Source organism: Podarcis filfolensis (assembly GCF_964270895.1).
Source record: "Podarcis filfolensis genome assembly, chromosome: 12".
In the NCBI taxonomy this organism is placed as follows: domain Eukaryota; kingdom Metazoa; phylum Chordata; class Lepidosauria; order Squamata; family Lacertidae; genus Podarcis; species Podarcis filfolensis.
The window spans coordinates 43,589,585-43,611,611 of record NC_139614.1 but is presented as its reverse complement, the minus strand read 5'-3'; positions in this window follow the sequence as shown (position 1 = coordinate 43,611,611).

Genomic DNA, 22,027 nt, shown 5'->3' with positions numbered 1-22,027 from the left:
AGGTGGCGTTCTTAGCTACTTTCTCTGTGACAAGGAAGAAGAAGAGAGTAGAATTTATTTGACAGGTGACTGCAATGCAAGCAATCATAAAACTTTTATTAAATTTAAGCCTCCTAATAACTTGCCGCCCGCTGAAACAAAGAAGCCGTGGCGTTGAGAAAGAGCTATCAAAATGGAATTGGGGGGGATTACATTTAAAGATACGACGGAAAGATATCTGGATAACAAAGCAAAAAATAAAATTAATTTCTGAAAGTGTGCAGTAGCAGAGCTTTTCCACATGACTAGAGACGTATTATTGAACTAATAAAAATAGCACCCTTATTGAGAAATAATGGAATAGTTTTAGCTCCGCATAAATATTTAAATCTGAAAAAATGACTTTACAGTTAAGTTTAGGAAAACCATCACCTTATCATTATTTTATACCATAACCATTATGGTATGAAGAAGAGTGAATACATGGGACTGGGTGGTTGGGAATGCTACATTGATTCAAATCACTTGTATTTGGATGGATTCCACTCTATACTCAACATACTTAATAGTTTCCTTGCTTTTCTCCTATGTAGCCAGAGCCGCAGTGTTTTGCTTCCAAGGATAGGAACCTTAGAAGCTGCCTTATACTGAGTCAGACTGTTGGTCCACCTAGGTCAGTATTGTCTACACAGTCCGGCAGCAGCTCTCCAGAGTATCAAGCAAGGCTCTTTCTAAACCTACATGGAGATGCCAGAAGTGGAACCTTCTGCATGCAAGGCTGAGCTATGATTCTTCCCAGTGGATTGGAGAGTTATAGTCCCTAGCCCATCTTCAATTACTGTGATTGGCAGATGTTCTACAATATCTCAGGCACTGCCCCTCGGATCTTCTGCCTTTTTCCCTATTCAAGGATGCTAGAGACTAAACCTGCCATCTTTGGTACAGGAGTACATGCTTTATACAGGACACAACATTCTCAAAAATGATTTATCTCTCCCTAGGAGGAAATGCAGCCAAGACTAATATGCAACTTACCTTTTGTGGGTGTAGCCACTTGGTAACTAGCAGAGGGGACACTAGCGGCTGGTCCAACCTCAGCCAGTCCTCACCTGCCTGCCTCCTTACTTGTAACCGATCCAGTGGGTGATCGGAGCACCCTCTTCCTTCCTTTCGGCATTGCTGCCCTTGTAGAACTCAGCAGAAAGGAGAGTATCAGCAGCCATAGAATTAGCAGACTCTGCCATTGGCTCTGGTGCCACCTCCTGCCAGTCTCCCTCCTTTCCACCCTACCAATCCCATGGGCTCCAGGCACCCACTGAATAGGAAGGATATTATTTGACCCACTTTTTGCAGTGGACCAACCTGATCCAGCACTCCCAAACTTCCTCGTATATCAGAATGCTGTTCTCAGTCAAAATATGCGCTCCTTTGAGTGTTGCAAGGTATTTTGGGTTCACAAAATGGCTCAGGGTTACAATACCTCAAGGACTGATTCTTCTACTATGAACCGACACAAAACCCTGTGATCCTCATCTGAGGCCCTTCTTCGTGTGCCTCCTCCATGTGAGATCTGGAGGGTGACAACATGAGAACTGGGCCTTTTCTGTGGTGGCTCCCTGCTTGTGGAATGCTCTCCCCAGTGAGGCTCGCCTGGTGCCTTCATTACAAGTCTTTAGGCGCCAGGAAAAATCTTTCCTCTTTGTCTAATTGAACAACAAAGGGCCTTTTAAACCTTGTGTGTGTGTTTGTTTGTTACTATCATATGTCTTTTTGTGTTTTTATATTTTGTGAACTGCCCTGTAATCCTCGGATTGTGTAAACTGCCCTGTGATCATTGAAAGAAGCGGGGTATAGAAATTTAATAAATAATATTAACCATAGTAAATTAAAAAGTGTGAATGTATGCTTTGCATTCAGATCATCCCAGATGAATCTTGAGTGCATCCAGTTAAATTATTGTGAGTAGCAGGGCTAGGAAAGATATCTACCTGAAGGCCTTAAGAGTCACTATCAGTCAGAGTACATAATACTGGGCTAGATGGACCAATAGTCAAACTCAGTATATGAATCAATACCATGATGGTAAGTTATCGCATGACAAATGTGATCTGTATTCAGGCACTCACTCTCTTCTTCCTATCAGGTAGGTTCAGTGTACTTAAGTGCTGTGATGTGCAGTTGGCCGACAGATATCTAGTGTATCTTAAAATATATTAGGAGTGGCCCATAAAATCTGTGGACTGTGTAACTACCCTGTCAAGGCAGCAAAGAACCTTTGCAAACATAAGTGGAAAGAAGTCCGATTCAATGGAGATTTATCTTCTTAAAGCACTCTAGAGGGGAAAGGATAATGTGTCAGTAGACAAATATGTACTATGTATTGCCATGTACTTCCAGGCGTTTTTCAAATTAGCAGCTTCCATTTCTCTGCCAAGGCTGGTCTTCATTATGGTTTTGGAGGATGCACTTTGAAATTTGCTTACCTGGAGGAAAAATATAATGGAAAGATTTGTGAAACCTGGAAAGAGTGCTTGAAATTTCATAAATAACTTCGATGTCTTAAAGCCTCCCTGCTAGAAGGGTAGCACAGTTTGCCCAATGACATTTGCACAAGAGTATGGCTTAGCCTTCCTTTCAGAACCTGTTCGTCTATACAGCTAAGCTTAACTTTCCTTACAGAACCTGCAAGTCCATACAGCTTAGCCTTTGTTTGAGAACCTACCTGACCATACGTCCAAATCAACCCTCCTACTAGTACCCTCCTGCTGAGGTAGATCAGTCACCTGTATTTTATTCATCAAGTGGTAAGGAAGATTTCATATTTTGTAAAATGTATGATAACATGGGCATCTCTATGATCTCATGGATATGCCTGGGACTCCTGTTAAATTCGATTTTGAGCCAGAGTAAAAAGTCAATGCCTATGCACTTTGTCTTGTATGATTGGGGTCACTTATGAATGTACAAATGGGGAGAGACCATAGCACAGGTTTAGACTCCTATACGTCCTATTTCTATCCCTGACATCTCCAAGTAAGGCCAGGAAAGACCCATGTGTGAATTCCTGGTGAACCACTCCAAATTAATATAGATCAGCCTTCCATGGCCTGGTTCCCTCCAGATGTTTCAAAGCACAACTTCCATCAGTCCCAGCCAGCTTGGGAAATGATCAGGAATGAAGGGAGTTGCAGCCTAGAACATATGCAGTACACCAAGCTAAAGACTAGTTAGTTGTGAGTTGAATGAGCCAATGGTCTGTCTTCATTTATGGCAGTTTCCTATCTCTGCCATCCAGAACTGTTATCATGGAGCTACATACTTCTGCAATGAAAATGCATCCCATTCCCATTATGTAGCCACAACTGAGTGAACTTACAAAACAGATGTGGCCACAACTGGTGAACACATTTTTGTGATCATTTGCAGGGACATTTTGCCAGAGTTCTGCTTGTGTTTCAAGCAGGGAAACACTTGTGTCTTTGCCACTGGGGAAAGAGGTGAAATAAATGTGCAAAGTCTTCTTAGGAAGTTCTGTCCGAAGCATCAAAAACAAAGCCTTAAGTGAAAGTCTAATCTTTAAAATTAGTCTTCTATAGAAAGCTGCCTTGTTCTTCGAGAACATGCCTTGTAAACCATGCAAACAGCCTCTTCTGTGGATAGCTGTAAACAATAGGCGGGATTAGTTTGAAGAGATTGGCTTTATCTGTACGATCCAAATTAAAGACTGCCTCTAATCCATCCCAGAGGGAAGATACCGTGTCTTTACAAATCAAAAGCCTTAATGTTCTTCAGCCAAAACCCTGCTTAGCTTTTGATCAGAAAGATGGTGAGTGGGATTATTTCTGCACAGAGGTCAGCTCATATTGCTCCAGTGGTAGCAAAAACAGGCCAAAAGGAAGCATCTTGAACCTTCCAGTCACTGGATTAAGCACATGGTGTCTCAGAATGGTCACTGGCAAGTTGACATGTACTTTTTTCTTCACTCAAGGGCAGTCTTTGTGGTATTTATGCATGGCATAATATATATAAATCACAAGCCCAGCTCAGTGGACCATGAACCCAAGCTGCTCCTATTGACTGGTGGATTGATTGATTGTTGCTCCTATTGTCATATACTGATTGATGAATTGTTTTGGACTTACCTGCTTCAAGTCCTTGGGATGGGATGGAGTGTAGCAGTTTGCTAGTTGTTTGCACCTTTTCTTCTTTATCCCCAGTCACCAAAAGCTACCCCTGTGCTCCACCCTTAGAAAAGTTATCCAAGAGGCATCAGAAAGACAAAGATCTACTCATGTTTTCAGTTCATTTCATATTCTTAAAGCCTTTCTACGACGGCACAAATAGAGAGTCTATCAATGACTATGAGCTAATATGGCAATGTTCTGCCTCCACTTTTGGAGGCGATATGCTTCTGAGTACCAGTTTCTGGGGACAGCAGATGGGGAGCTCTGTTGCACACAGGTCGTTCTCAAGGGCTTCCCATAGGCATCTGGTTGCCCCACAGTGCTGGACCAGATGGGCTGATCCAGCAGGGCTTTTCTTATGTTCTTAACCCAAGAGCTTCATACTTCCTAGTGAAGTGACTAGGAAGGTTCTTAATCTTCAGTAAATTTTTCATTGTGCAGAGACAAGTGGAACAATGCTTAAAAATGCATGGGACAATGGGTCAGATTTTGCGGTGGAGGAAACCAACTGTCATGCAAAATCCAGTTCACAAGGGAACACAGAAAGGTGTTCAGATGAGGGATATTTTTTCTCTCTCCTGGAGACTGTCCATCAGGAGTGAGGAACTTAATGCATGGGATGGGATCCAATATGGCTCTTGAGACATCTCTGTCTGACCCGCAGGGCTTTCTCTAAGCCCCACGCATTGCTAAGTCTGCTCCCCCATTGTGCTTTGTCCTGTCTGGCAAGTGTCCTTGGATTGTGATAATGTCTGTTGTTTGCCCGGATGGAGGATGGAGATGTGTGTCTGGAAACCTCTGACATCTGGAATGTACCCTACTGTACAAAGTTAAAAGCCACCTTTACTGCGCGACCCACCTTTATATCTGGCAACACTGACATAAGGCCCCTGGATGCTTGGAATAATGGAATCTGGCCCTCGGGGTGCCCCAGAAGTGGACACGCCCTAGAAGTGGTGCAAATGAGCTTTTGCTATCCTTATGGCTATGCCCAATTCTGCTTGGTATGAGCCAGGAATGAGGGCAGAGACTGTGTTCCTCCAGATGTTGTTGGACTACAGCTTTCATCATCCCTGACCATTGGCTTTGCTGGCTGGGGCTGATGAGAATTGGACTCTAATAACCTCTAGGGCCTCAGGTTCCACATCCCTGGTCTGGGCCATTTATGGTTTTATAGACATGAAGACTGAGGATCTGTTTTCGCAAGCCAGTGCACAGCTAATAATAAAGAAAGACTAGATCCCTCAGTACTTATCTGCTGCAGTGTATGACCCAGATGTACATATTATATTGAGTTTCTCTGCTTATGAAGTGTCACATTCCCTAAGCAGCACATTCCTTATAATTGAGAATTGTGATGGGATGCAGGAGCCAGGCCATGTAGCTGCTACATAATTTTAGACACGCGGATGAAAAGTCTATATTAGAATGACGTCAAGCTAACTGTCTTCCCTTTGAGAGGTGAAAGTGCTGTGAAGTCTCTTAGCCGATAAAAATCAGGTCTGCACAAATCCCTGTCTTCAGAACGCTCAGATAATTTGACTGCTTTTGCTGAATTCCATGGGCTGTTTTAAGACTGACATTTGGTACCTCTTAATCTTTCTAACACCAGACCTCACCTGTATAATCTAATGCTATCTAAATGTACGAGATTGGAATTTTTGAACAGAAGTGTGCGTTTACAGAAGGAGCCAATGAAATAAAATAAATGTTTTTTCTCTCTCTCACACAGAGTCTAACAACTTGGCAGGCTGACGATAAAACTCAGCACTCTGGATGAGAAGCCAGTAGCACAGCCACACACAACTTCAGGCTTGTTCACATATTACAGTGAAAACAGGTGCAAGCTGTACAGTGAAAACGTGTACAAGTGTTTGTGTGAAAGTGCGTACACGTGTTGATTTGTTCAGCTCACCTGTTGTGCACACAGGTACGCAGATTGTATGCTCATTGAACGTTACATATGAATAAGTATAGGAGCATATACAACAGTGGTGTGTGATGAAATTTTTCACGGGGGAACACTTAGGGCCAGAGGCACCAACTTGCAAGGGCAATGGGGGGGGGGGGGAGTCGCACATGTAACATCATGTTGTCATGCCGGTAAGCATTGTGCCTCCCTCCCTAAGCTGATCAGAAGTTTCCTGGGCTTTGCAGCACTAGTCCACTTACAACACACCACTGTAGCGCCACCATTAGCAGGCCCAGACAGAGGGAGGGGTCCATATGGGGCACTTGGCCCGGGCCTCCGATTCCAAAGGGGGCCTCGGTCAGCATATTCACGATCAAATAAGAAGACGGAGAAGTTTTAATTATAAATATAATTTAATTAGAATTAATAGTCAAATTTGTCTACTTAAAAATAGATTTTTAAATACATTATTAAAAATTGTATAATGCATTTTAACCCAGTTATCCCCAAGATAAAAAAGGGGGGGGCAAATTAACTACCTGGCCCGGGCCTCTGCCTGGCTCTGCAAGGCCCTGACCATTAGGGGACAGATAAAAACACAAGATGAACTGGCTAGATGGGGCCAATGGCCCATCTACAGTGGTACCTCAGATTAAGTACTTAATTCTTTCCGGAGGTCCATACTTAACCTGAAACTGTTCTTAACCTGAAGCACCACTTTAGCTAATGGGGCTTCCTGCTGCTGCCGTGCCGCCAGAGCACGATTTCTGTTCTCATCCTGAAGCAAAGTTCTTAACCTGAAGCACTATTTCTGGGCTAGCAGAGTCTGTAACCTGAAGCGTATGTAACCTGAAGCGTATGTAACCCGAGGTACCACTGTAATTCAGCATCCTGTTTTCACAGTGGCCTCCTGTGAGAGGCCCGGGAGCAGGACTTTGGTGCAACCACACTCTTATTTACATAAAAATAATTACTTTCTCCCCATTAATGTGGTTGATTAGCAACTCACAAAAGGGAATGTGTCTATAAAGCTCAGATGTGTGTGTGTTTGTGTGTGTAGTGCAGCCCTCCACACCTCTATATCTGACCCACAGAAATCTCCCCAAGCCGCTCCACTCACTCTGCTTTGCACCTCAAGTGTTTTTACCTGGCTGGAATGTGCCCTTGAAATCTGATAATGCTTCTTGCCTGGAGGGAGGACAGAGAAGGCTGTGTGCAGAAACAGTGTTCAACCCAGTTCTGACATGCGGCCCTCAGAAGGTTTCCAAGAAAGGATGTGGCCCTTGGGCTGAGGAAGGTTCCCTGCTCCTGTTCTGTTCTCAGCATTTGTCAAAACATGTGAAGCTGCCCTCATTCTCAGGCAGCAACACGGGAGGGAGAAAAATACGATTTCATGCTAACTCCTCATTATCATGCCTCCCACTCGATTTTAGTTGTGCAGTTTTAGGGAGGATTTATGATTTCGTACGGAGAAGGAAATAGATGGGAAGGAGTCCTTTTTACCTTTGCTGCGTTGGCTTCCTTTTAGAGCTCATTATTCAGCAAATATACGACACACGCTACTGCCAAGTTAATTTGTAGTGTAATAATGAACTATTAATTAACTTCCCCAAACCCACCTGTTTCTTCAAACAATTAGCGGTAATAAAGTAATTAACAAAATCCAATATTGCATCCTTTCCTTCAAATTTATAGGCCCACTCACAACATGCCACGTTGCCAATGCAGAGGTTTAATCTGCACCCCAGAAGATATTTGTGGAGGTGCCCGTGCTCTTTTCGCCTCATGCAGATTCATTGGAAAACCGAAGTACAGAACCCACTCTCAATAACTAAAGTAACTAAGGTCCCCTTCTCTTGAACCCTTCACGGGATGAGCAACAGATTCCTTGCTCAGGAATGATACATTTAAAGCACTATCATACCACTTTAAACAGTTGCAGTTCCCCCAAAGAAAGTTTGTTACAGTTGCTTAAAGGCCTGTATTAGGAGACCTCGCAGATTCCCTGAGTGGTTTAGCAGTCAATTCCTCTTCCCTAACTCTGGGAACTGCTGCTCCCTAAGGGGAACTCTCAGCACCCTTAAGAAACTACAGCTCCCAGGATTCTTTGCGGGGAGCCATGGCGGTTTAAAGTGGTATGATACTGCTTTAAATGTATAGGGCGGCCTGGCTTCCCCTATGAAAATCACTTCCACCAAGCAGCCCCCTATTACTTAAACACCATTCCACCAAACACCCACATTTCTTCCACTGTGTGCATTTGGGTCACCAACATGGCACTCTAACCAAGATGGCACCCTCAAACACCCCTTTGGTGCTTAGCAAACCCTGCCTATCCCTCTCATTTTTTACTTTTTATTTTAAAAATACTTCTTTCTTTTTCTTTTCTTGTTTGTTCATTTGGTTGCCTGTTTTTGTGTGTTTGCGTGTGTGTGTGATTCCCCCCAACCTCTGTTTGATTTAGTTTTGGGGTGTATGGGTGTTTTAGGTGCATTCATATGTGCATTTATCCAATGATCATTACTTGTTATTAAATCAGTGTTAAGATTCCCCTTCAAGGCTCATCGCAGTTTGCTATACATGATCCTTCAGAGACGATTCCTTGGGGCTTCTCTATACCGTCATTTTCTTGATTCGGAAAAATGGTAGTAGTTTCTGCTGGTGTTTTATCATCATAATCAATAACTATGTTTACTGCCAGAGTACTTAGAGATGGAATCAGAAGAGGGCCCAGGAGGATTGTGTACAATCAGGTCTGCAGTCTATCCTTTGTCCCTTGCACCTGAAGGAAATAAACATCTGAATTGGTTGCTGCTGTTTTTTAAGCAGCAACATGTGGTTATTAATGTCCTGAAATTATTGTTGGCCTGTTTCAGCTTTCAGGGGAAAACATGTAATAATCAAATTATTGAGGGGGTGTGTGTGTAGGAGCTAATACAATTCCACAAAGTTCCATTTTCTGACCCTCTCCCCCGTTCCATTTTTAGCCAAATGATCATCTCAAAAACTTTTCAATTTCTTAGGGTTGACCTGGAGGTTGGTTCAAATGGAGCACTCAGTTCTCACCCTAGAACTGTATGGTGAATTGGGAATATGGGACCGTTTTTTGTTTTTTTTATAAGATATTTATTAGAATTTTCCATTTTATACAAACAAAGAAAAATTAAAAAGAAAAAATAATAAAAACACATAAAGTTCATAACTTATTTTTCAATAACATATTTCCCTGACCTCCTCATGCCTCCCCTTCTTGTATTCCAGTTCAAATTGTTTATCCAGCAAATCCTTATCTCGTAGCATTACAATTAAACCCCATTATTTTATATCTGTCTTCTTAAATTATTGTAGCTTAAACTCTTACTTATATACCATTTTTTCATATTCTTGTGTACCATTACAGCTAGAAACCACTTGATTTCAATCCAACATCACTCAACACTCATTAATATTGTAATATTTTTGTAAGTAGTCCTTAAATTTCTTCCAGGGAATATGGGACCGTTTGCCTGTCATCAGCTGGGCAAGAAACCTGAGTTGGGAGTTGTGTCTTCAGCATTGGCAGGTGAGAACTCATCTCTTGTGTCTGGGTCCCTGGTATGTTGTCATGTATATCTGGGAATAATTCTATAAATATAGAGATAAATGGGCCTCTCCACCGAGCTTTGCTGAAAAACGGTCAACATTTGGGCCCTCCTCTTCATAGACATCCATGCCAGTTGGTCACGGTAAGAACTCTGGAACTAAGAACCAGACCCTGAACCTTTATTTTGTTGTTGCTGAAGGCAGGATGAAAGCATTCCCCCCCCCCCACTCAAGGAGACCACAGATATTTAAGAGCCAAAGAAGGCTGGGTGAAAAGAAATGTTTCTGCCTGGCACTCTAAGCTATGTAATGATGGTCAGAATGTTTATGAACATTCCATAGCTTTGTTGCAGTGAAAGTAAAATTAAGCTTCTAAATATTTCTGCTTGTTTGCATCATCACTGAGGGATGAGGATTCATAATAGGCTCTCTTATGGGGTCTTCATTACCACCAGGTTTTCATTAAAATGACAGCAATCAACAAATATACTTGAGATCCTTTTTCTCTTTGTCGCTACATTTTGCTTCCTAGCTTCTGTGTGAGCAGGGGGCACAATATATATATATATATATATATATATAGAGAGAGAGAGAGAGAGAGAGAGAGAGAGAGAGTGCACAAGAAGGTAACTCCTCATGTAAACTACCAAGGTGCCATCATTCAAATAGCAAAACAGCTGAGAACGAATAAATCTTTTTTTAATGTGCACTGAGCCTGCATTAAAAAAATACAGATGTACTGTATGCATATGAAATTTTTGATTAAAATGTCTCTCACCAGTCTGTCTCTTTAATTAAATAAAACCTGCTTGATATTAATCAAGGCATAAAGAATTTATGCCCCAAATCCAGATTAATTAAAAGCCCGGAAGCTTGAAGAACTTACTGCATATAAATACTAAAATAAATCAATCCAAACATAATATTTATGGATATGGGGTGGTGTATTTATTCTTAAAAATATAAATATTTTGTGGAATTATTGATTGGTAAACGCACCAAGGAAACACACTGGTTATTAGAATTTATATTTGCGCACAAAGTTGTACAAACAGTTTGATTTACACATTTCCCTTTTAGAGGCCTCTTTTAAATAAATAAATAAATTATAGCTGGTATTTGAAATGCTTTTTAAATCGTTAATTTCACAACAAGCCATGAGAAATTTACTGCCCGTTTCAACAAGTTTGCAAAGAGAGGCCAGGGAACAGGAGCTTCCTGGAGCAATGATTAAGCAATAATTAAGGGAAAAGACCATTTAGTAATAATAGTAATAATAATAATAATAATAATAATAGTAGTAGTAAATTATTTATACCCCACCCATCTGGCTGGGTTTCCCCAGCCACTCTGGGCGGTTCCCAACAGAATTAATGATAATAATAATAATAAAACAATAAAACATCAGGCATTAAAAGCTTCTCTAAACAGGGCTGCCTTCATATGTCTTCTAAAAGTCCGATAGTTGTTTATTTCTTTGACATCTGATGGAAGGGTGTTCCACAGGGCAGGCGCCACCACTGAGAAGACCCTCTGCCTGGTTCCCTGCAACCTCACTTATCGCAGTGAGGGAACCGCCAGAAGGCCCTTGGAGCTGTATCTCAGTATCCAGGCTGAACGATGGGGGTGGAGACGTTCCTTCAGATATACTGGACCGAGGCCGTTTAGGGCTTTAAAGGTCAGCACCAGCACATTGAATTGTGCTCAGAAACATAGTGGGAGCCAACATAGGTCTTTCAGAACTGGTGTTATATGGTCTCAGTGGCCACTCCCAGTCACCAGTCCAGCTGCCACATTCTGGATTAGTTGTAGTTTCTGGGTCACCTTCAAAGGTAGCCCCACGTAGAGCGCATTGCAGTAGTCCAGTAGAAGAGCAGATATTTTGCATGAAGGAGGTCCCAGATTCAATGCCCAGCATCTCCAGGTAGGGCCTGGAAACGACTCTTGCCCTGAAAGATTGGGAGGACACTTCCAGCCTCCCAGAGGCTGCTAAGAAAGGCAGAGGGCTTGAAAGCTTTTTTCACCTTGCTTACCAGGCTCTGGGAGGGTCACACAAGGCCTCTGGGAGGCTCCCGCGAGATCTCAGATGAGGCAGGGTGACTGATGGCCAGCTTGATCTCCTACAGTGTGGTGTAGTGGTTAAGAGCAGTAGTCTTGTATTCTGGGGTACCGGGTTCGCGTCTCCACTCCTCCACATGCAGCTGCTGGGTGACCTTGAAGTCTCTCAGCCTCACTCACCTCACAGGGTGTCTGTTGTGGTGGAGGAATGGAAAGGAGATTGTGAGCTGCTTTGAGACTCCTTAGGGTAGTGATAAAGTGGGATATCAAATCCAAACTCTTCTTTCCCTCCTTTTAATCTTTAGATTCAGACTAGGCAGCCCTTCAGATGGCGGACTCCACAGCAGCCCTGTGGATAGAGGACTGTCCTCTGTGAAGTAGGAACACATCCACCCAAGGCATCTGTTACCTGATCTTAAAGATGGAGAAGCCAGGGATTGAACCTGGTTTCTTCTGCTCTCCTACCGACCTAATGGTTTCCTCTGTTAACTAGGAACTGCCTGTGGACTGTTGCCTCTGTCTGCTGAGTCTCTACCTTTCTCTCCCTCGTAACACGGACACTTGCCCTGCTTCCAGGGGCTCTTTCATTTTGGCAAAAGGTCCCCAACTGGCCCTCTTCCAGGATGTGAGTCTAAGTATCAGGACAAGCCCTTTTTTTAAAAGCTCAGCATTTACATGTAATGGCCCCTCTAAGTGGACATACTCCAAGACAGAAGAAGGAAAACCATCTCTGCAGCTGAGACAAAAGCAACAACAGCTTCTGCCCACAGCCACGACCATCAGTGATCACAACCCTGCATATTAATTCCTGAGCAATGACAAAAAACAATAATATTCAAACAATTCTTCCCCTTGCCAGAGATTCTTAGGACAACAATGGGTGCCAGTTCCTACAGCTGTGAAGACAATGCATGTCATTGCCAGAGCTGTCAAATACCAAATTTGACACCTGTTTGCATTGAGCGGACGTGGCATGGATGTCAGTGGAATAATTGCCCTGCTGAACACAAGGAGGAGGGAGGTTGCATGCATACCAAGCGCATCTGCATTGTGCTGGGTCTTCCTTCCCATTGATCAAGGATGCTTTCCCTCCCTCTGGCTTGGCTCTGCATGCTGATAACACTTTGCTAGAGCCTGGCTGGATCAGGTCCTCCTGTGATTTTTTTTTTAATGTAGGATCTGCACTCCCTGACCTGGTTTTTTTTAATATATATTATTATTATTTGCAGTCTGTTTCCGGTTCAGGTAACCCACCTGAAATCTCTAATTTGACATCTGTGTGTACCAGCTGGTAATGAGAATTTGGATTCCGAGCATCCCTGGTTTTTAATCTGGAGCATTAGACTTGTTAATAAGGATAGATGGAAAGCAGGTGTAGCAGTGGTTGAGGGGTTACTGGCAGGCATAATTGCTCCTGCTATTGTTCATAGCTCACTCCCCATACCCTGCTCAGTTTGTTTTCGGTGCTGCTAAGCTGGAAAACAGACAATTCCCCTCCCCACTCCAATGCATATATCTCCACAATTTACAAACTGGAAACCAGGAGCTGGGAAAACTTCCAGGGGTTACGTTATTGCCTTCCAACAAAGTGGAGGCTTTGTCATTGAGCTGTGTTTATATGAATGTTGGGAACTCTCTAAACCAGGCTTCCTCAACCTTGGCCCTCCAGATGTTTTTGGCCTACAACTCCCATGATCCCTAGCTAGCAGGACCAGTGGTCAGGGATGATGGGAATTGTAGTCTCAAAACATCTGGAGGGCCGAGGTTGAGGAAACCTGCTCTAAAGGCATGGCTCATGCCAAACTGAAAGGGTGAACGTTTTCCCAGAAAAACTTTCATCAGTAAAAGGGGGGGGGGGGATATCATTTTGATTATTTGCCCAGCATTCCAAAAAATGTAAGTGCATCAAAACCCTGTCAGAATGCCTGCCTAGTCGAGAAACCTTGTTACCTTTGGAGAGTTCACAAGCAGAACATGAGAACAATGGCATTCACCCACTTGTGACTCCTAGAAACTGGTATAAAAAGATTGGCCAACTGGGTAGGCCCAGGCCACACCCAGGCCACACTATGATACCATTTTAAATAGTCATGGTTTCCCCAAAGGTTTGCGGGAAACTCTGGGGTGCTGGTGCTGAGAGCTGTTCCCTCACAGAGCTACCAGTTCCCAGATTTCCCTGGGAAGAGCGACTGGTTGTTAAACAGCTCTGGAAATTGTGCAGGGGCAGACTTTGATAGTATGCTGCCCTGTGAACAGCCAAAATAAAGTGCCCTCAAACAGATCTTCTCAATTATGGATCTTTCAGTTTTGTGCCCCCTCAGCTCAGCACTCTGTGAGGGAGGCCTGCCTGCACCACCCTAAATCTGGCATTGAATTGTGGTTCTGTGAGGAGAACAACCATCAACACCCAAAACAAACTACTACTACTAAAACTACTATACTTATTATTATTTTCTACCATGCCCATCTGACTGGGTTGTCCCAGCCACTCTGCGCAGCTTCCAATAGGGTATACAAAAACACAACAGCAAAATGGTGGACACAGTCACTGCCGTTTAAGGAAACTGATGAGGAAATGTGGCAAATGGAACATAATATCAGAAAAATGAGAAGTTGAAAATGGGCAGATTCATCCATACCTAGTGTGTGCATATATGGCTGCGGAAAGTGTGATTTCCATTCCAGCCTTCTTGTAATTTCCACCCCCTCCCATCTCTCTGCTCATGCTGATGAATCTCATGAGTAGTATATATCATCAGGAGGACAATCAAATGTAACCATTTCAGAAAGGTAATCAGCACTCCAGAACATGCCTCTCTGCCTTCTCTCTGCGACTGGCATTTGGGATGTGGCTTGATCAGTATGAAACAGGCAGAATTCCAATGGCTTTTTAAGTTCCTGATTAATGTGATATTTTGTCGTTGTTGTTTCTGTAACATTAACTTTTTAACCTTAATTGGCAAAAGTATTGCTGTGCGGCAAGGATAATCAAAGGCAAAATCAATCTCACTTGTTTATGAGGGGAATTATTCACTATGCATTTGGTATTTTGAATTATTTAGAGGCTACTTTGTTTCACCACTGCTAATTGATTCAATAAATGGTGTTTCAGAGGCCTCGGAAGGCTATTGCAAATCAAAAGTGGAGATTTAGAAGGCACTCGTGGTAACCATTACCAGGTGCAATCGAAAGTACCCATTCTGGAAGGCTGTTTGCCTGAACTGAACAGCAAAAAAGGAAGAAGTTCATACTTGAAATTGCTAGCTGGCAATGGTGGATGTGTCTGAAACGATCCGAGGCAAACACCTCAAACCAGTAACTCTGATGCACAAATGAAGCTTCATGCTCAAAGCATTTCCAGATGCTGGAGAGGTGGTGCTATTCTCTTTTTTAGATTCTTTGGAGAATGCCTTCTCTGTAAATCTCTTGGTTGTTAGTTATCTCAGGAGACCTTGTGCTTCACCCATTGGAGATCAAGTTGATAAGGACCTCTGAGGGGTTTGAGCTATTCCACCAGAGTTTTTTTGTTTATTTGATCAGTACATACACATTTTTTTTTGGGGGGGGGGTTGATGTGACTTGAATATAAGACTGAAAAAACAAGAAACTGAGAGAAACCAAAATTGGCAAATTTGTCTAGCCTTATCCTCTGGAGAATATTTGGCCATCCATGAATTTTGGGTACCACCGTAGATCCAGTTTTAATTAATGACATCTAGCATTACTTTCATATTGCTGAAATAAACAATGGCTTTGGCCTTGCCCCCTCCTGCCATCCATTTCTAGTGTCCTTCATCCAACCAGATGGGCCAAGAACTGTGTATCATTCAGTATTAACTGGACTAAACACTGCCAAAAGAGAATTTTTGAAGATTTTTTTTCCCTCCTGGACTGCTGGGGGAATTCCACCACACCCAGAGAATGTTCAGCCCCCCCCCCCACCACCTAAAAGCACTCTCACAATTTTATTACCAATAAATAAAGTGGAGAATGTTGGGAGGTCTTTTTTTTTTTTGCTCAGGCTGTGTTTAAAATCATGCTGTTGTTTGGGGGGAAAGCAAAATTGGAAACCTGTGATGAAGAGCAGAATGGCTATGACTTTGTGGTGGGAGGAGGCATGATGAATGGAAACAACTATGTGTATGTGTGTGTGTGTGTGTGTGTGTGTGTGTGTGTGTGTGTGTGGTGAATATCTGCTGCCTTTTGTTTTATGGCACGACTTCGCTGCCTGGAGGGACTGGAAGGAAAATGAAGCTTTTACCATTTCACTGAATAAACATCTGCATATATTTCAGAAACTGTCATTTGTTCCTGTTCCCCCCTTTTAAAAAAATGGTAGGCAAGTATTGTTGTAATTCTGCTTTTTAAAAATAAATAAATAAATCACTGTGTGTGTGTGTACAACAGAAAATCAGAATAATACAATTGTTACTAAGGAATAAAATCCAAACTAGAAACCTATCAATCCCTTATTTTTGTGCCTAGATTTATTACATTTATATAATTAGATTTGTTTTTTTAAAAAACAAAAACAAAAAACACACCTTCCTGCAGTTTCCAGCAACTGGCATTCAGAAGCATTACTGCCACTCACTATGGAGGCACAGCAGGTAAAACACCCCTGGATGGTTAAGTCCAGTCAAAGGCAATTATGGGGTTGCGGCGCTCATCTCCCTTTCAGGCCAAGGAAGCCCACGTTTGTCCACAGGCAGCTTTCCAGGTCATATGGTCAGCATGACTAAGCTGCTTCTGGCACAACGGGACATCGTGACAGAAGCCACAGCGCATGGGAATGCGGTTTACCTTCCTGCCATAGTGGGATCTATTTATCTACTGACACTGGCATGCTTTCGAACTGCTAGGCTGGCAGGAGCTGGGACAGAGCAACGGGAACTCACCCCGTCGTGCGGATTCAAACTGCCGACCTTCCGATCAGCAAGCCCAAGAGGCTCAGTGGTTTAGACCACAGCCCTGGAGGCAGAGCATAGTCATCATGACTGGTGGCCGTGTAGCAGCTAATAGCAATGTTCCATTAGCCTGAATGGGCCAGCCTTCCCTGTCTCCCAGTGTATTAGCAATGACATTCAAGGTCTAGAATTGAGGGACAATGTATTCAGGAAATAAAATAGCCCTAGCTTTTATTAGCTGAGATGGAAGTTTCCTTGTCTGAAATCCAGAAGTAAATAGAAACCAGGACAACAGAGAAGTCTTAGCAAACCTCTTCCTCAGTGGAAATAAGACCAGGTAATTTGGATCACAAAAAAGCTAGTAAGGAGAATTTCAGTACCATCCATATTTTTTTGGTTGCAGGGATGGCAGAGCAGAATAACCTCAATAAAGTTTGTACAGGAAAAGTTTTTCCCGTTGCTGAAACACAGAAAAACTTCTCAATTCACCCAATAGATTTCATCTTAATCTCTAATCAGGTTCTCTGAGTCCACAGGGCCTTTCACATGCTAATTTATGGGAACACAAAATCTCGCACTCATAATGTAGGTGCTAATTGGTGTATTTCTAGAAATCTCTCACCTTCCCTTTTCCCCTGAATTGGTGATGGAGGGGTAGAAGAGATCCAGAATACACGCAGCCAAGGGATGCTGGTCCTGTTGGAACACCACTGTTGTCATTCGGTCAGTTATACCTAATACTGTAGGTATTATCATTTAATATAATATGCAGTCAGGAGGCTGCTTGGTGAGACTGGTGTAACATAACTTTATATTCCAACTCTACTCTAGGGCTCATCCAGACTTCCTTTTGTTCAGCATTTCTAGTTACAGATCCAGGCTTTAAAACTCCATGTCTGAATGCTTTTTTCTCTTTTTTTTTTGTACCAGCACTTTCCCCAGGAGAATTGAATTGAATTTACCATTGAATTGGAGCAAATAGCAATGGAGGTTTCTGCCATTTGGTGTTTGCACTGATTCAGTGGTAAAACATGAGTTTTCCTGGAGAAGGTGTGTGGGTGGGTGGAGAAACCCATTTGGACACGGAGCTTGAAAGCCGGGAAAGTACAGCACAAGAGAAAGTCTGGAAGAGCCCACTGCTTTTTCCTGGTGGGATGCAGGGGTACGCATACCCCTAAACATTTTGTGAATCTAAGTTTGGCCTCATTGAGGGGCAATATTTCAATATGAGTCAAAAAATTAGAGCACCCCTAAACATTTTAAGGATGCGGGTGGCGTTGTGGGTTAAACCACAGAGCCTAGGACTTGCTGATCAGAAGGTCGGCGATTCGAATCCCCGCAACGGGGTGAGCTCCCATTGCTCTGTCCCTGCTCCTGCCAACCTAGCAGTTTGAAAGCACGTCAAAGTGCAAGTAGATAAATAGGTACCACTCCAGCGGGAAGGTAAATGGCGTTTCCGTGCGCTGCTCTGGTTCACCAGAGTCATGCTGGCCACATGACCCGGAAGCTGTACGCCGGCTCCCTTGGCCAATAAAGCAAGATGAGCACCACAACCCCAGAGTCGGCCACGACTGGACCTAATGGTCAGGGGTCCCTTTACCTTTTTAAAACATTTCTTTGGGGTGGGGGAAGTGCTGGCTGAGCCTAATCTAGCCAGTTCAAAGAAAGGGATAGTGAATGCTGAAACAAGAGAAGAAGATGCTTGTGAGGCGAAGGGGATCAAGAACTATGGAAGGAGGTCAAGATGTATAGGAAGGAATGGGAAATGGTTCAAGTTCTACCTTCTCCAGCAGCAGAGAACATACTTGCTCCACCTTCCATGTGGCAACCCTTTACAGGAGCGCCATCGCACCCTCAGGATTGCGGGTGCCCACCGCCGTAATGCGGACATGTGACGTCACATGCACGCGCCTGCACAGAGTGCATGTGACGTCACACGCACGACGCGCAATGCCACACTGCTTTTTTGAAGGAGGAGCTTCTCTTCCTCCTCCTCTCCACAGCCAGCAAGGCACCCTTTTCCGTGGGGAGGGTCTCAGACTCGGAGGCAGAGAGATTCTGTTTCCGCATCTGAGCGTGTGTGTGCGCGCGCGCACACACACACACACAGGTGCCTCACTGGCTGGCTGCAGAGGGCAGGGCTGAACTGCTTCTCTCTCTGAGGTGGCACCACAGAGGCTGTCTGTCTGCCTCTCCCCGGCTTTGCTCATTGACTTTGTGGGTGCCCAGCCCCCACAATTATATTATTGTGGGTGCCCAAGCACCCATGCCCCCTTGTAGTTGGCTCCTATGGCCCTTTAGATATCTATCAAACCTACTCTCAGTCTTCTCTTCCCCAAACTAAACATACCCAGCTCCCTCAATCATTGTTCATAAGGCTTGGTTTCCAGACCCTTGGTCTTCATGGCTGCCCTCCCCCTTCACACATTCCAGATTCTCATTATCTTTCTTAAACTGTGGTGCCCAGAACTGGACACACTGTTCCAGACTTGAGCAATTAAAGGGCTCTAGTGCAATAAATCCATTTTTTAGAAGAAGAAGAAGAAGAAGAAGAAGAAGAAGAAGAAGAACAACAACAACAACAACAACAACAACAACAACAACAACAACAACAACAACATAGTTTTTCTGTAGTTTTGGGATGAAAGAATTACTAACGGGAGAACATATAAACACCCCATAAGCAGATCAGGATGAATGCAGAATGAACGCTCATTGTCATATAGCCACCCCACAATCAAATCAGAATAAAGGCAGGTGAACCAGAGGGACCCTGTATCTTCCAGATACAGATACTCCCTGCTCTCCACTTGTGAAAACTGGATGCTAGATTAGATATGCCATGGGCTTGATCCAGCAAGTTATTCTTAACTCCTAACTTTGAAAGACAGTGGAAGTTTGTTCAAAATAATTCTTAATAGTAAGTTGGTTTGTTAAGCAAGAGGTCAGACTGGCCTCCAGCTGGCCTAGGGCCGTTGTAGAAATGCCTTATTTCATATTATTATCTATACAAAAGCAACCCACGGTAGCAAAGATTTAATTAAAAAAGAAAATCAGTGAATATATCACTCAACTTTCTCTTCTTCCCAGCTCTCCACACCCACTAAAATCCCTTCCCTACATAGATGCTCCCTGCAGGAAAAACTGACCTATCTCATAGGCTGGAGACAAAAATCTACCTTCCAACTTTCTGTAAGTAGGCGGTTTGTTGCATTCCCCATCCCACTGTTTCTAACAGTGGGGAAGACACAGTCCAGACAAGTCCTGCAGCTGTTTTATTTAATTCAAAACCTTTCCTCTAGTTTTCCCAAGCAATTCCCTTAGCTGAGAAAAGTTCCCGGCAACTTGCTAGACATTGCTGGAAGACATTTCTGTTTGCATTGTACGCTGGGCAAACAATGCCACAGTCAGATCTGTAGCATTGCTCAGCAGACAAGTAGCAAAAGCAAATGTTAGCTTTTTTGGGTCTGTTTAGCAGCTATTACATTTGATAACATTGGTGTCTGCAATTTAAACATAAGTTGCAGCCCTGAGGCTCCCATTACATTAGTATATGTTTATCAGGTGTAACATCCGGTCTAGATTGTTACTAAAAGGGTTTATGTGGATACATTACATTGCATCTCAATGAAGGCAAACATGAATAATGAGTGTGGGGAGGGAGAATCAAGTCTCATCTGAAAGCTATTGTGTAGATCAGAGGTGGCAAATGTCTATATTTTCACCTATCAGACTACATTCCACCATTCACTTACCTGGAAGCAAACCCCTTTGGACACAATGGAGCTTACTCCTGAGTAGACATGTTTGGTGTACTCCTACAATGGGTGCAAGATCCAGTAGCGGTCAACCCCACGTTGACATTTGTCAATCACATGATGTTATATGACATCAAGTCATTGAAAGTTCAAGCCAGAGGACTGCAAAGGAAAGTTTTGGTGAGTTTAAGATAAGAAGAAAACTAGAAACTGAGAGAAACAAGAATTTGCCCATCCCTGGTGAGATGTGTGATTGTGTGTGAGATGTATGTCTGGCCACATCTGCAGCTTTGTAGCTCTGTATCCATACAACTCTTTTTTATATATATAATAATTTTTATTGGTTTTAACAATTTTTTCAATCATAACATACAACATTGTAATATGATAAAAAATAAAAAATAAAAATATTTGGCTATATAAGCCTGAGACTTCCTTCCTCCTGAATATTGGTTTTCATATTTATTCTCTAATCATGCAATTAATTGTTTATGTTATTATTAAATCAAATCCTTTTATGAATAAATTATAAATCTCTTAATAATAAATGATACTTTTATCCTTACAAAACTTCTTGTAACCCTACTAATGATGTAAGTTGTTGACAGTTGTCTTTCAAGTATAACATATATTTATTCCAGGCTTTCAGAAAGTTCTGGGTGTCCATACAACTCTTTGTACCTTCAAAAAACTACAGTTCCTTGGGTTATTTGGGGGGAAACCATGGCTGATAAAATAGTATAATAGTGCTTTAAATGTCTGGTGCAGATGTGACCTTTGTGTATGTAGTCTGTATATATTGGGGGAGTTGGTCCCACCCACTTTGGCCCCACCCCTTCCACTTTGGCCCCACCCACTCCTTCAGAAGCTGGCTAACAGCAAAGTGTGGCTCTCCATTCAAAAATGTCAGCATCCCTCGTGTAGGCTGCATACTCTAGGCTATGAATGCAGCAGAGTACTGATTGCAGGGGTCAGAGTGGATAATGATAGTTCAGCATGTTATAAGAGGTACAAAGTTTACTTCTGAACTGTCAAAAAAAGGAGAAAAAATGCCATTGGACTGAGGAGGAGGAGGATAGGACATGGCTCGGAGGACTTGCTTGAATTTGGGTAGGCATCTTTCGGGAGCTAATCTGACAAGAATCTACACCTTTGACATTCACCCGCTGCTACTAATTGAAAAAATATCAATCACAGGTTTCAATAAGAATGCTGAATTTGTCCTGTGGAAGGGCTGAATCGACCAAAGCCTGAGCTTTTGTTCAGAGGTAGAGAGGCTGCCAAGAAATTGTCTTTATTTTACCTTTTATCAGGAAATCTTGCCAAGTGGCTGAGAATTATCCTGTTAAAAAAGGCATAACTGCAATAAAAGAATCCGCAGTTTCTGTAGCTAAAGATTTGGCTGATTAGGTCAAACCAATATTTCAACTTCAGTTTTCTCCACAAGGGAAACCTGTGGCCTTGAAGGTTCCTCCTCTCTTCAGATCCTGTCTCTCGCCTTACAGTGGTACCTCAGGTTAAGTACTTAATTTGTTCTGGAGGTCCGTTCTTAACCTGAAACTGTTCTTAACCTGAAGCACCACTTTAGCTAATGGGGGCTCCTGCTGCCACCGCGCAGCCAGAGCACAATTTCTGTTCTCATCCTGA